This window comes from Meriones unguiculatus, chromosome 15 (genome assembly GCF_030254825.1).
Source record: "Meriones unguiculatus strain TT.TT164.6M chromosome 15, Bangor_MerUng_6.1, whole genome shotgun sequence".
Taxonomy (NCBI): Eukaryota; Metazoa; Chordata; class Mammalia; order Rodentia; family Muridae; genus Meriones; species Meriones unguiculatus.
The window spans coordinates 75,439,204-75,450,398 of NC_083362.1; the positions used below are offsets into that span (position 1 = coordinate 75,439,204).

Sequence of the window (11,195 nt, forward strand, 5' to 3'; positions counted from 1 at the left end):
TTTAAAAGTTTCTCTTATGTAACTTGTCTTTAAAATTTTAACAATAGCTACTAAACGACAAAGAAGTACATGTATTTTAAAATAAGGAATGAAGGAAAGGAATGATAAAAATTTCAATTACTGCCCATTAAGGTAGGAGAGAACAGTGGAAAGCATTTCCTTACTTAAATACGAGGTGCTCCAGCTTTCTCTGTAGAACTGTGGGTTTTCTGTAAGGGGGGTGGATGTGAACAGGAAAAACAGTGGGTCAGAGCAGACAGGATAAATGGCTTAGTGGTTAAGAGTGCTCATTCAGTTTTCAGAGGGCCTGACTTCGTTCCAGGACACACAACTCCTGTAACTCCAAATCTAGGAAGTCAGATATCCCTTGGTCTTCAAAAGTATGTGATGCACATAGACTCACACAGACACACACACACACACACACACAGTCACTCACATGTGCACACACATGCACAGACACACACACTCACCTATATTATTTTTTTTTAAAAAAGAATAGAGTAGAGGGTATTGATGCACAGAAGAAGAGGTCATGGGTCACAGAGGTAAGGATGTCAGCAATGCCAGCTCCCTGACTCCTTTAAATCAAGGTGTCTAGAGGGCTGTGCTGTACTCATCTTGCTATTTCATTTCTGACCTACATGGGCATAACTGGATGCATTTCTGTTGCTTTAAATAATGGCTGCAAATTTAATGATTTCCTTGTTTTTAATAGCTGAGTAGTATTCCACTGTGTAAATGTTACACAGTTTCTGTATTGATTCCTCCACTGAGGGACATCTAGGTTGTTTCCAGATTTTGGCTATTACAAATAAAGCTGCTACAAACATGGTTGAGCAAATGTCCTTGTTGTGTAGTTGAGCATATTTTGGATATATGCCTAGGAGTGGTGTAGTTAGATCTTGAGGTAGCACTATTCTTAATTTTCTGAGAAAGCACCAGATTGATTTTGAAAGTGGTTGTACAAGTTTACATTCCCACTAGCAATGGAGGAGAGTTCCCTTTTCTCCACATCCTCTCCAGCATGGCTCTAGGGTCCCTGCAAAGACTGATACAGGGGCATAGGAGGAGAAGAGGGAGGGCAGGAGGGATTGAGAGAGACTAGGGAAGGGCCACAGCCAGGATACAAAGTGAGTAAATTGTAATAAATAATTAAAAAAAATAATGGCAGTAAGTTGTTAGTGACAGCAGCTCCCAGAATGAACTTGCCCTTTGCTCTCTGTGACCTTTCACACAGCTCCTGGAGAGCACCTGCATGAGAAGCCAGTTCCTTCTGCTTCTTTCTTGGGGGACTGTGGAAGGAGAAAACAGAAGACTTTCACCCGATGGGATCACAGAAGGACTCAGGAGTGGTCCAAAGGAGCTGTTGATATGACTCTCTGGAAACTCACAAACTCTAGAGTTCTCCATGTGGAGTGTGCGGAGACTTGGAGACACTGTGACTTATAATGTGGACGTACACAGATGGACACCCTGTGTCTGTTCCAAGTGGAACTTTACAGGCACTGTAAAGCCTACTTTGTGGATCCCACAAGATGGCCAGCTGGAGACCAGCTTTGTTTGCCCCTAGAGTGGGCAAACCCTGGGCAGCACTGTCCAACTACGAGGGGCAGTGGACACCAGGATGTAGGGGTGGTGGCCCTCAGAATAGGTCAAGGATGGTACTGCTCAAGAGATTCAACATGAGGCATGCATGCACATTTAAAAGTTTCAGAATCTGTATTCTAAAGTTTAAAAATGAGGTGGAATTAATTTTGAAGTAGAATTAATTTTAATAATATACTTTATTGAATTCAGGCTATTCAAAATATTATGATTACCCCCCATGTGCCCCACAACAGAATCACTAGTGGAATAGCTTCCATTCTTTGTGTGTGTGTGAGTGTGTGTGTGTGTGTATGTGTGTTGTCTTGGAAATTTGGAGTGTATTTTCTGCATAACAAAACTAAATTGGTACCGGTCACAAAGCTAATGTTCATTAGCTAGACCTTCCTAATGCTCTGACCCCTTAATACAGTTCCTCATGTTGTAATGACCCCCAACATAAAATTATTTTCATTGCTACCTCATAACTGTGATTTTGCTACTGTTATGAATTATAATTATTTGTGTTGAATTGTAATTATTTGTGTTTTTCCAATGGTTGTAGGCCCCAGAGGATGGCAATCCACAGGTTGAGAACCCCCAAGCTAGAGTAAGGAGTCCTTCAGGGAACACAGTGGGGTGAGCTTTGGGAACTGCACAGGTGGCAGGCTGGATATAAGGGGACAGCCATTTTTCTCCTCCACCCTTTAGCCTGCTATTTGCTTTGTGTGGTCTCCAACAGTGATTCCTGGCAAGCATTCCAGGGAAGCTGGCCTGTGCATGCAGTGATATGTGGTTATGGTTTGTGGCTGGGGCCGGGCAAAAGCCAAGAGAGCTCTGAGGAGGAGTGGCATGAATGAAGGCAGAGTAGACATGACAGTGAGAATGATGGCTGGGGTCCAGATGTCGGAAAATCTTCCCACCACTTCTGAGGAAATTCCTGGGGTCTGTAGGAATGGATCTAGGGTGATGTCGTAAATTGTGGAATCTTCTAGAAATCTCCCTCATCTTGCATCAGTTTGAAGAGGCAGTGGACAGCCTGAAAGCATCTTCAGAAGGAGAAAGGAGAAAAGCTTGGCTTACTTCATTTCAAATGGAAAGTTAATTGCTTTTTGGAAAGTTGTTTCCAGCCAGATGAGGACCACACAGAGGAAAACAAAACAAAACAAACAAAAAACAAAAAACATAAAACAAACCCCACTGCCCTCAGATGGGAGTTTAGCCAACTGTGACAATAGTTGTCTGCTGTTCTGAGTCTGATGGACACTGAGGGCAACTCATGGCAGAGTCATTGTTTATATTGACAGCTTAACAGCAGGCTTGAAGGAAGAAGAGTTCGGGGAGGCAGTGGGGAGCTGTAAACACTTAATCCATCACAGAAACTTCCAGGGAAGCAGGCGCCATGGAGCCAGAATGACCAAACCCTTAATTGTTGGGCAATCCGCCGTCTCGGCTGCCCTCATCTGCACTCGGTGGATGCCAATACGGTGCAGCATGGAGTCAAGGACCGTCAGCGCTGGGAGGGTTCAGTAGAGGGGTGTGGCGGCTCCTGCCCCTTTGAAATACCAGAAATATGACAGATATTCACCTGCCTGTCTCGCTTATCTCATTAATTCAAATTAACCAGTGCCCAGAGCTGGAAAGAAATGGGCTGGGCTCAGACAAAGATGAATTATAGTAAAAATGGAAATTACAACTCAGAAAATGAATATCATCAGACCACTGGGATTTTATTAGCTAATCATGGCTGTGATATTGAACTTCTGAAGATGCTGTTTTGATTGAATTTTCTCCTTGTATCCGTAAGGACTTGTCAGGGTGGTGTTCAGTGGTGCAGAGAGGGAGTTAAACAGACTATAATGAGCTGGTTAATGCCTTGTTCTTTCCCTAATGTTTTTGTTTTGTCGCTCAAGTCTTGTAGCTTTCTTGAAAGTGGCAATGCTTAAAGCCATAGCAGTAGCCTGGAAGGAACAAGTCGCCCAAGCCCCAGGTATGGCATAGTTCTCTCAGGACGGCTAGCTATTGTGTGGTAGGTACTATGAGTCTCTGACGGTGGGCAGCTTGCCATGTATCTGGTAGGGATGGGGTCGGGGATGATGACGATGAAGGCAAAGGCCTCTGGCAGCTGGCTACTTGCAGCCTCTCTATCTTTGCACATTCTCAGTTGTCGACATTTGGCTTTTGCCATTGGACGCATCTTCAGCCCTGGCTCAGGGCAAAGTTACAATGCCCTCTTTACTCAACCTGCAGGATCAGAACTAATCCTCACTCATGGGCCTCATGACCCTGACTGGCCTGGATGCTAAGCTTCGAGTACCTGTCTGGGGTGGTGTAGCAAGGTTTTCCTTACCAGGAAGCCAAGCACTACACCTTATAGGGGCTTTCCCTGACCCCGGGGGGGGGGGAGATCATGCCGGAACCAACCTCTAACTAACTGCAGAGACAAAGTGACTTGCCCTTTGAGCAATAAGAACAGAAGCCCTTCATTTGTGTCACCGAAGAACAATTCTAAGGGGGGGGGGGGTGTCTGTGTGCTCTAGGGAAGGCTCCAGGCAGGATCAAGCCCCCATTTTCCTAGGTAGATTCTAGGCTTCGATATGGATTATGCTCATCAATACTCACAGTCAATCCCAACTGGATGGTGGGAGAACTCTTAAGAAGTGATTGAGTTAACAAGGGTATCAATGTTCTGAATGGATTAATATAGCTCTTGTGAGACTAGGTTGGCTCTCTCCAGAACAGGTTATTAAAAAGCAGGTTACCCCTTGTCCTCCTTCCTTTCATGTGGCACCAAACTCCAGAACATCTCATCCACCAGAACCGTGAGTCAAACAAACATCTTTCCTTCATAAACTCACCACTTCCGGGCATTTTATCACAGCATCAGAAACGAGTTGAAAGAGTGGACATCTGAAGAGCACACCCAAATATCATCTTCCCTTCTCCTTCTCTTCCTCTTTATCTCAGGTCCCTGTGGTCTTCTCCTTGTGAATCTAGTCACCGCAATGCTTTAAGGTAGAGTCTCATGGTGAGGAGGGGCAGGTACACTGAAGACTTCACACTTTTGCATTTGCACCAAGCCTCACCCTTAGCCCTCTACCCTGGAAGATTCAAGCCTCGATAAGGGCAACGAGATCTGCTGCTGGCTCAAGCTTACAGCGGGTATCCCAGAAGCCAGGGACACCACGAAGGGCTTCCATGTCCGATTTAATTCCACAGATGACCTTAGTATAAATACCATTTTTATCCCCATCTTACAGACGAGGAGGGTGAACTGCAGGGATGTAAGGAGCTTAACTAACAAAGTCACACAGCTCGATTTGGGGAAAACTGGGATTAGAATCCCTGCAGGCAGGATTTAGGAAGTTACAGAAAATATGTCCTCACAGTTAGTAATTCCACAAGACAGAAAAACTGGCTTAGCGCCGCTCAGACCCATGAGCGAGTTATCTAGTAGTACTGAGCGCATCGCTGTCGCTGAGGATCTGCAGCCCAGCCTGCATCTCCGCGATAGACAGATCAGGAAGCAAGGATGGCGATAAACCTAAATTAACGTGGAGGAAGGGTTGACCATTCAGTGCCCGAGTCTCGTTTTTAGCATAATTAGAAATGGATTGAAACTTGGAGCCCAGACTCCCTGCAGGCTTCCTGCCTCCTCCTTCGGCAGCACATTAAAAGCCTTCTCACCTCATGCATTCTTCCCATGTAATGCGGTACGCTGATGAAATCATTTATCATCCGTGAGCTGCATTGGCTGTCTTACGAGGGAATGTAACTTCAGGCTCTGAATTTGGCTGATCTGGTCATGCTTTAATTAGGGCTTAAAGGATATGGGCACAGGCTTTGCATGCAAGGTGGAGTGCGACTCCTTGAGCTTTAACCCCCTCCCTGCCTTCCCAGATAGATGATCAAAGAAATGCAAATACATATGCATACATTTGTTCCTTGACTGTAAATAGAAAGGCTGCCTTCAACAGGCTGGAATGCTGGGGACCTTCTGTGGACTGGAGGTGCCAGGCAATGCAGAGCATACAGGAGAGTTCACACTCATTAATCTAGCAGGCCTGGACTTTGTAAATGTGCTCAATGCTGGGCCTCCAGGTTCTGCCCAAGGGCCACAGCAGGAGTCCCATCCGATGCCCAGGAACCTGCACCTTCTCAGGGTGCATAGGGCTCCTATGCCCACACAGGGCAGCGTCAGCTACACAGGCACACAATTTCCCATCAAGGTAAACTCGTGTGAATACCAGTACCCAGAGAACCGAGAGTTTCCAAGTCAAAGCCCCGTGGGTCCCTCACTTCTTGTGCAGGTGTTCCGATTTTGAGCTGCCTGGCTTCTCTCCACACTGGAATCCCCTGCGCTTGTTACTGTGATCCAAAGTGGCTGGGGCCCAGCACCACCGCCTCCATAGTTTTCAAGAACTCTGGCCTTGCTTTGGAGCAGGCTGGAGCTGGGATGCCAGGTCTGTCTTTGTGGGGCTGAGGTGCTTTTTCAGAAGGGGTGACAATCTGAAATAGTGTGAAGACAGTGGCCTTGCTCATAGTCTTTGAGAAGTAAGTATGCATGTGTGCTTCCCAAGGAGGTATGTATTTCACCTGGCTTTCCTTTCACCGGAGTTCCCAGCAAACCTTGAAGATCAAGGTCAAGGCAGGATGCAGAGGTCTATTTGACTCAAAAGGGTCCTGAGATGTAGTGTTTTCAGGCAAAAAAAAAAAAAAAAAAAAAAAAAAAAACAACCCAAAAAACAAAACAAAACAAAAACCACAGGTCAGAGTCAATGCGGTCAGAACTGTGACTGAGAACTATAGGACTACAGAGAAGAGGCCTGGCCTACCTCAGTCTGGAAGAGAGGTACAGGGAGAAGAGCAAGTTGGGCAGGTGTAGACAGACTCCCTTGAGAGCACTGGATCAGAGGTTCAAGGAGATGAGCCCAGAAGAGCACAAGAGTCAGGTCTTCTGGACAGTTTCCAGGACAAGAGAGAAAAGCACCTTGAAGTGTCTCAACTAAGAAGATATATTTATGATGTGGTCCCAGGTCCATCTCCAGGACCCCCAAGTGGGATAACAGCCCAGTGTTGTGGTGGGGGGGAGTTAGGAGAGGAGGCTCCCCAAGCTGGCTGCCTCTCTGTCTCTCCCCATCTTTCCTCCTTCCCTTCACCTTTAGGTTTCTAGAAGCTTCTCAGCCTGTCTGGTCTGTACCGAGCCACCTCAGCACCAGCCATGGCACCAGCCTAGCACAGGCCAGAGAGCCTGTGTGGACTGATGAGGAAGTTCCTTGTCTCTGTATCTGGGAGGAATGTTTTCTACCATCACTTTGGATGCTCTGGTGCCTGCACACAACGGATTCTGAGAATCTGAATTTTCCTCAGATTCCAGACAAGACACTTCACTCCCGTGGACATCTTTTATGCTGGCTAGTTGAGGTAGACCAGAAGGACTTACTGAAACCATTATTCCCATCTTAGAAGCAGGACAGAGACACCATCAAGGCCTTCTCAGTGACGTGGAAAGGCCATGGCAATAGACGGAGGGCGCAGAGGAGAGGTAATTCTCCTCTTAGCAAGTGTTGAAGCTGAGATTGTGGGAGTAGGCCCTGGAGCACAGTCCTGCTGCACTGTGATCACAGTCTCAAGCAGAGGGTGGGGCAGTGGGCACCCAGAGCTGCTGAATGCTATTAAAGGGCATTGGCAGGACTCCGGTGAGGTCTGGTGCATTGGTGCATCTCAACATGGTGGACAATGCAATGGTAAGAATACACTTGGAAGAGAGCTAGCATGCAGGAAGAAAAGGAATTAGAGAGAGAATCTGCACTTAAGCTTGCCTTTTATGCAGCTGCTTCCTTTGAGAGCTCACACATCCCGAGGTTCCAGCATCCATCCACTGAGTGATGCTCCTATGATCTTCTCCCCTTCCACTACACCTGAGTAGCCCAGTGCCTGGCTGAGACCGACCTCTACATTGCAGTGGCAGCCGCTGGTGTGTCTGGAAGTTGATGATCTGCAGGTTTGTCTTTCTTAGAGCTCTAAGGTTTGGGGAAGGGTCTAGGTCTTACCCACTGTCTTAGTCAGTGTTCCATTTCGTGAAGAGACACCATGACCACAGCAACTCCTGTGAAGGAAAACATTTAATTGGGGCTGGCTTACAGTTCAGAGGTTTAGTCCATTATCATCACGGTGGGAAGCATGGCGGCCTGCAGGTAGACATGGTGCTGGAGGAGCTGAGAGTTCTACATCTGGATCTGCAGGCAGCAGGAAAAGAGAGAAAGACACTGGGCCTTGAGCATCTGCAACCTCAAAACTCATCCGTGACATACTTCCTCCAACAAAGCCATACCTCCTCATAGTGCCGCATGTGCCTTTGCGGGCATTTTTATTCAAACCACCACACTCACCTTAGGAGAAGCATCACCTAAACGTGATATCAGGTTCCCTAAGAATCTGCTAGAAAGATGAGTGGATGGCAGATTGATAAAGGGGAGGGAAGGCGGAAAGGAGGAAGGAAATGTAAACAGAAAAAGAAACCTGGTTTAGGAACTTTCAACCTGAGTGCTGTATTGGGTTGGAGGTTTTACGTTTCAATCTGGTTGTTTTTATGTTTATTCCAAATGCAAAGCTTTCTCTGACTTTTCTCAGTCCAGTCTTTTATTTGTTGAATAAATATTTGCTGAGCTTCAGATCTGCTACGGGAATAACCAAACATCAACATGGAGACAGCCAGGCTCAGGCCTCACATTGTTCCAGATTTCTGCATATGGACAGTTTAGAATAAGAGCGGTCCTCAGGGCCCCTGAAGTCAACAGCAAGGGTTCACTTTGGAAGGTCAACTTAAGGTCACACAAGACAACAAGCTACAGCATTCTTTTGTCATTATGCTAGTTTTTAAAAATGTTTGAGATACCATTGATCTTTGTAGCTGAACGTTAGGTGTATTTTCCCTGTGTGTATGTATGTATGTATGTATGTATGTATGTATGTATGTATATATGTATGTATGTATCTATCTATCTATCTCTCTCTCTCTTTATCTATCTATTATCTGTCATCCATCTAGCCATCTAGTATATATCTGTCTAGATTGCTTATTCACACACAATGTGTATATATATATATATAAGTATATATGCATATTGTTAATTCTATATATGCAAGTCTTGTTCTTTTATATTATTCATAAACTATCCACGCATTTGTAACAGCCCTATAAATGTGAAGTGCTGTATTTAAATATATAAAGTACAATTAAAATGTCACACACACACACATACACACACGCATACACACAAGGCAGAGCTGGCACCTTTCCCAGTGTGGATAAAGGGATTTATTAATTAATTGGTGTTGATGGTTTGAGATCTCTCCACTTGGGTGTCACTAGCTCATATTCAAGTTTCTGAGCGCAGGGCTCTAGTCTGGGCATGTGTGCGGTTGGCAGCTGCCCTGTCAAGCTGGGTCTTATCCTGAGCTGCAGAAAAGCCCTGGAGCCTGGCAGTGCTGTCGCGACTCCCCTTGATGTATGGATGTGCCACAGCTCGTCATGTCACATTCGTTGATAACTCTGTATAATTAATTTGATGCCATCTGATGTGGCAGCAGGTTCGATATTTAAGACATAAAAGTTGTCCATGCCCCACGGAGCACATCTGTTCAATGGCATAATTCAAATTAATTTCCAGCAATTTCGGGCTGAGCTCTTGGAGCCAGGCTCTAATCTGCTGGCGTCCTCAGGCACTCCTGGGGTCTGGGCATACTCTGTGAAATGGCTCAAGATATTGTTCTTAAATTCCTACTTTTTAAATTCCTTTTATAACTACAGAAATAATGCAAAGAGCTTACTCGGGCTTCCTGGATCCCCCAAGCGTGCAAACGCAAACTGATCCGACTGTATGGATCCCAGCTGAGCTCACTGCTGAGATCCTGGGAGATCACACAGAGAGCAGCCGGCAGCTTCAGCATTTGTCCCGGGAGCATTTCCTGTTCCCGATCCCATGTCTCCCTCGTGGGGTTTACTCATGTTCTTTCCTCATCTCAAGTTAGGGTAGGTTATTCATTCATTGTCTTTCAGAACTCAGTGTTATTTTTCAGAGTACCGGCTGTTTTTGTTTTTGGAACAGAATGAAGCTCATTTTGGCTGTTCTGTGTTTCTTCTTACATAATGTTGGCAAGAACACCATGGAGGCTCTTTCTGTGTCCTCGGTGTGACCTGTCAGCAGGTGCATGGCTGTCACATGCCTCATTGCCACTGAGTTTAGTTAAGACTGTGTCTGTAAGGGTTCTCCACATTCATAGACCTCTACTGTAGCCCAGGTTGGCCGTGAGCTGTTTAACACTTTTGTGCCTCCGTCTCATGGGTCCATGGAATTACTGGTATTTGCTGCCACACCCAGCTTCTTTCCAATTTGCTAAGAGTCTGTAGGGAGATAGTTCAAGGCTGTCCTACTGTCAGTTTCTCCTTTAGCCCACTAATGCCAGATCCATCAGCGAGGCTGACCTGTCACAGTTATAATCGCAGTGTTGAATCAGGCAATTTCTCTATTTCTAACCGGTGGGTCTGTCTGTCAATTGAGAACAGACTGAAAGGAAGATCTTAGGTATTTATCCAAGGATTTCTTCCTATGCCTGTGAACCAAAGGATGCTGTTGTTAGAAGTCAGTGGTCTGCTGCTGTGTTGTCACTTCACTTACCTCATCTTTGGTTAGTGGGGCCGCTATAGGACCTTTGCACTCCATCACTCCATGTGACCCCCTTAGGCTGTGCAACGTGGAGTGAACTAAGAAGAGAACCCAGCTTTCTCTGATGTTTTACCTTAGAGGGAGCAGGTTAGGGTGGAGTGGATGCGGTAGACACAGCCTCTGGGTGGCACCCATGGTACTCACTGGTTCCTGGACCAAGGAAGGGATCGCAATGGCAGTACCTAGAAAAGGAAGTTCCGGTTCTGCGATGGTGAGGAGCATAGCTGGAGAGCCCGCCACCGTCATCTGAGTGACACATTGATTCCGTCAGGTACCCAATGTTTGCTTATTACATCGCACCTGCTGCCTCAGTAGGCAATTTGTCACATTATCCCTGTCTAGAAGGTACTGGCCGATGTGAAAGACATAGAGGGGATCCATCCCAGCCAGTGCACAGCAGAGATGGAGATGCTGTGGCAATGTCTCCATGACACCTTGTCTCAGTTAGGGTTTCCACTGCTATGAAGAGACAGCATGACCAAGGAAAACCTTTAATCGGAGCCGGCTTGCAGTTGAGAGGTTTAGTCCGTTATGGTCATGGTGGGAAGCATGGCAGCATGCCAGCAGACATGGTGCTCGAGAAGGAGCCAGTCTATGTCTTGATCTGAAGGCAACCAGGGGGAGACTGGAATTGCACACTTTGAGCTTAAGAGACCTCAAAGCTTACCCCCACCATGACACAGTTCCTCCAACAAAGGCTACACCTACTTCAACAAGGCCGCATCTCCTAACAGTGCCACTCCCCATGGCTAAGCATTCAAATGCATGGTTCTTTGGGGGCCATACCTATTCAAAGTACCACACACCTAGAGTGGAGATGTGGCACCAATATCACCATGACAGCTGAGCTGGGGATGCCATGACCACCAGGAACAAAAT

General features: G+C 46.3%; 1 long non-coding RNA gene across 1 annotated transcript; it reads right to left on the reverse strand.

Moving 5' to 3' along the window:
• Positions 1-1,802: 1,802 nt before the first annotated feature.
• Positions 1,803-9,565, reverse strand: LOC132648119 (uncharacterized). The gene is made up of 3 exons (XR_009586501.1): positions 9,421-9,565; positions 4,446-7,696; positions 1,803-3,142 (listed from the first exon to the last, which is right to left on the reverse strand). It is a non-coding gene; the product is annotated as an uncharacterized LOC132648119 (long non-coding RNA).
• Between the last annotated feature and the right edge of the window lie 1,630 nt (positions 9,566-11,195).